Raw genomic sequence first — 4,569 nt, forward strand, 5'->3', positions numbered from 1 at the left:
GGAAAGGCAGAATAATCGATCTCCGAAAGCAACGAACCACTGAGTGTCGACCACCATGGTGTCGGCAAGACAGGACATGAAAGAACCATAATGGGTTTCAGCTTGAGTAAAACATATAAAGAAAAAAAAAAACTTTTTGTTTGATGTCTTATTAGATGTAAGGCCAGCTCCACGAATATTAGGCCTACGTGTCATTCTACATGAGACCTAGAGTGATACATTTAGACATAATTAAAGTGCGACATTAAAGGAAGGTAAACCTCAATATTTTAATAATTAATTCCACAATTTTGAGAAACAACACTGAAGTTAACAACCTCAGAAACTACTTGACATTGATGAACAGCAACTGTTACAAAGGTACACGTCTTGATAATCTTTATAAAACTGATAGAAAAAAAATATCAAAACAAAATAGCCTACTATTATTATTTACATTCTGGTTATGCATAATACTGATCATAAGCACAAATAACCCAATTTGTATTTCCTTTTAAAACATTAAAGTGCTATTTCTTTGACCAGTTGGCGGTAGGTGGGTGAAATGTTTGTAAGTAAGAAGCCTTTATAAAATGACTCTAAATCAGGTTACAGATTATTGTCATGGTACAAAGTCGAGTACTACAAACAATTTTGACACCATACAAAAACGGCAACATGACTAATTGTGCTGGATGACAAACTAGGAATAAAGCTGGAATGTTGCTATTAAATATCCACAAACAAGTGCCATGGAAACATACACTACATACACAACTAGCTAATCAATATATGATGACCTTGCCCTGCAAGGTTTTTTTTCGAAATACACAGAGAAGGAGAACAATGCTATGGTTTTGCCTCATGTCTAGAATTCTTATAATACTGTTTTAGATATCTTGTCTCTCAGTTGTTTAGCAGTGGGTTTCTACACAAGATTAACACAGTATTTCCCATATCTTGAAAAGAAAAAGACAAAACAAAACTTGAGTTCTAACTAATTACTTTGATTTCCATTATGAGTTTTCATGAATACACACTACCATAGCCCATTAAATAACTTTGAACAATGGATTGGTAAGGGCATACTGAACTACATGTCATTGCATTATCATGCCCAAAGATACATGACCATGTGTTCCCAACAGAGTGAGTTTGATTTATCATTCAACGCTTTACATTTGGTTCAAACAGGACACCCTTTTGAATCTAAATACCCACTTTCAATCACATCTAGTCTAAACATTTACAAGATACAGTATATACAATTATACATGGTGGAAAACTGAAGAAACAATAAATAATTCAGCTGAGAACTAGTTTTATGATAAAATCAAATTGAAACTAAAGTGAAATGGCGATATGTCTAATTTGACATTTGTGCGATTGTACAATTACTATACTCACCATAAATGTTTAGTGGATATAGAAAAATGTGTCATCTATTATTCCACTGGGAGACCAAACAACATCCCATTTTCTGGAATAATGAATATTTTCCTCTTTAAACATGGACTTATTAGAGTCCCAGACAGAACAGCCCAAACCATGCAAGTATTGATTAGCGCTGCATTCCTTGATAATGTTATAGTTACATGGTATTTGCTAAGTAGACTCGATACATCCTTTGGGGTATCTCACAGTCAATCATTGCAACTGAACACATGTTTAAGCACAAAATTCGGACTGCACAGGAAAGTGCAATAACACACTGAAAATGTCCCATATAACTTGATTCTCTGCAAAATCACTGACTGAGTTTTGACAGCAACACATAACAGCACTTTTAAAGAACATATCCATTGGCTTTACTCTGTAAATCTGTTTGTAATAATGAGTTTGCCAAAATGGTCCCAAGATAATTTTTGGGCTCAGTGAACGTCACTTTCCATAAACTCCTCCTTGATGGAGTGCTTGTTCCGTGACATCTTGCAGTCAGGCATGTCAAAACCAAAGTCAGCCCATTCGTCAGCAGAAGTGGCCATTCCTGATGGCCCAACAACGCCGGGCCGATTAGGGATAGTGATGGTGTGGCGGACACGAAAGTGCACAGCCTCCATGACGCGCTGACGTTGCAGTTCCCCACCAGCGGCCCCAATTGCTGCCATTGCAGAGGCGGCCATGTTGCTGCTGGAGCGAAGAAGCTGCTGGCCATGGTAGTCGTGGTGATGAGTAGAGTTTGGCAGCTGGATGGGAGCTCCTTGTTTCATGTCCTGCAGACCTCGCCAGATGACAAGGCGTGACTGCTCTGGTATCTTTAGTGCATCTAAATCCTGAAGAGGGTACAAATAGACACAGTGTAAGAATCACAAATGGTCAAAACATCCATGGTAGCCTACTTTTAATAAGACTAGGCCAAATTATTTTGACATTCAAATGCTTTTTTAGAAGCCTTTTCTGGGCAACTTTTACTGTTATTAGTTATACTTTTCAAATTCTGATTCCCAATTTGAGTGAGATTTTGAGTGCAGTAACAGAGTAATTACCTCCATGGAGAGAGTCTGAAGATGGTAGAGAGACTGGAGTCCCTGGGAGGTGAAGTACTCAATGAGGTTCTGACAGCCCAGACTGGTAAGAAAACTGCATGGGGAGAAAAGCAGGGCTGCTTAGACTGCCATCAGACCACAGCTACAAGGCTAAAAGTCAGACTAATATTTAAAAAGCAACTTCATTAACACTGATGAGCATGCACTTGTACTTGAGTGGAACAACTAATATCTTAGCTTTATTATTAGGCAAAACATTTTCTTTAGACATCAATGAATATAAAAGCATGTCAATGCTGTTATATCACATATCATTATCTCACTGTCTTCACAAGCTATTATTAGTTTATTTTAAAACTGAGTGAAAGATTTATGGCCTAGATTAACCTCAAGGGAAGAGGAACTATACATCTTTATAGATGCACTGGCAGTAAAACCATGAACATGCATTTATATTAATGATTCATAAGGCCGTTATAGTTTTGGTGAAGAATCTTTATTATAAATACATGAAATGTTTAAGTTTTGGCAGCATACAATGTAATCGAAAAAGAAGCTAACTGTACAATCTAGCTGTAAAATAAACATAACGGTCTATAAAATGAAAAGATGGACATGTTTGCTGTATCAAAAGTGTTAAATTTCTATTTGTAAAGTCCAAGTTTAAACAATTACAGTGACACGCTGTCTTAGAAAAAAAATAAAAATAAAAACAGTTTTAAATTAAATAGAACTTAAACAATGGAAATTTCTTTTGAAGAAAATCTGCTATAGTGCATTGCAAAAGTACATGTAGGGCTGTCCACACAGTGACAGTGTGAATGATTTTAGATGCAAGTGTTTGACACACAGTTTGGGCTTTTACGTGACATAACAAACCCTCTGGCAGCCTTAGTAGAAGTCTACAACTCTTGAGCAGCTTGACTGTTTGAGCAGAGTAAATAGACATGATCAACACATCTTAACATATGCAACTAGTAATAGGGAGCCTGGGTAGGAAAACCAGTTGCAATCAGCCAGCTAACAAAGACACAGACACTTCTTATCTTGCGCTAGTAGAAGCAGAACATTTACATCAAAGTGGCCAAAATTTGGAAGCAAACAAATGAAAACACTTGACTTAACCTACTCCTATTCCTATAAAACAACCATAGCACGCAATGCTCTTTTTCCAGTTTAGCTGTATTATAAATAAACATCAATGCCATAGAGCTGTTACCTCAGTAGACCCTCTATAGCACCAGCCACGGTTGCTGGATATTTGTCATGTAATTGCTATTACAGAGCAGCCATAGTCATATCAAACTGTCTGTATAACACAGTTTCATCTAGATACATTTCACTGCGAAAGTGAACTGTTCCAAAACAAAGAAAAAAACAGTTTGACCAAATCTGTACGAACTTGGCCAAGCAAAGTAATTAGTGGCATCAACATGGCACCCATTCAAGATTAACCTAGTAAGTACATTTGATTGTCTGTGGCTTTTTTGCAGGAGAATAAAGGAGTGTCATTGCAGGGTGAGGTACCTGACAAGGCTGGGGTCAGGGTTATATGGAGGGGGTGGGCTGCAGTGGGAGGCAGACACTATAGTCTGATTGCTGTGACCACCGTTCATATCACCATTGGCCTGCATGTGGTGGCTGTTCAGCATGTTTGAACCTGTGAGAAAGGGATGAGGCGGTCAACAAAATAATCAAGAGTGAAACAGCACAAAGAACTGTACCATAGTGTTGAAAAAAGGATTAATCGCATGAAAAACGTCATGAGTGCATTTATTTAGATTTTGATTACATACTGTATATAATAGAGTGGGCACTCACCCATATGGGCAATGGAGGTGGGGGCAGAGTGGTGGTGCTGGGGCTGCTGCCCCACCAGCTGGTTGACTGAGGGTGGTTTGTTGAGGCCTCCATGGCCATGAAGCTTGTTCATGTTGGACAGTGGTGAGTACGAGGAGGGGGATGCTATATGACTCCTAGAGAAAAGAGGACAGTAAGCCAGGAGGTTAGTGGAGTGGGGCTGTCTGTGTGTTATAGTGTGTGTGCAAATTACTTCACAACAGCTTTATGATCATGATGTAGGCTACATGTCCCAGTCTCAAAC

Source organism: Trachurus trachurus, assembly GCF_905171665.1.
Source record: "Trachurus trachurus genome assembly, chromosome: 7".
Classification (NCBI taxonomy): Eukaryota; Metazoa; Chordata; class Actinopteri; order Carangiformes; family Carangidae; genus Trachurus; species Trachurus trachurus.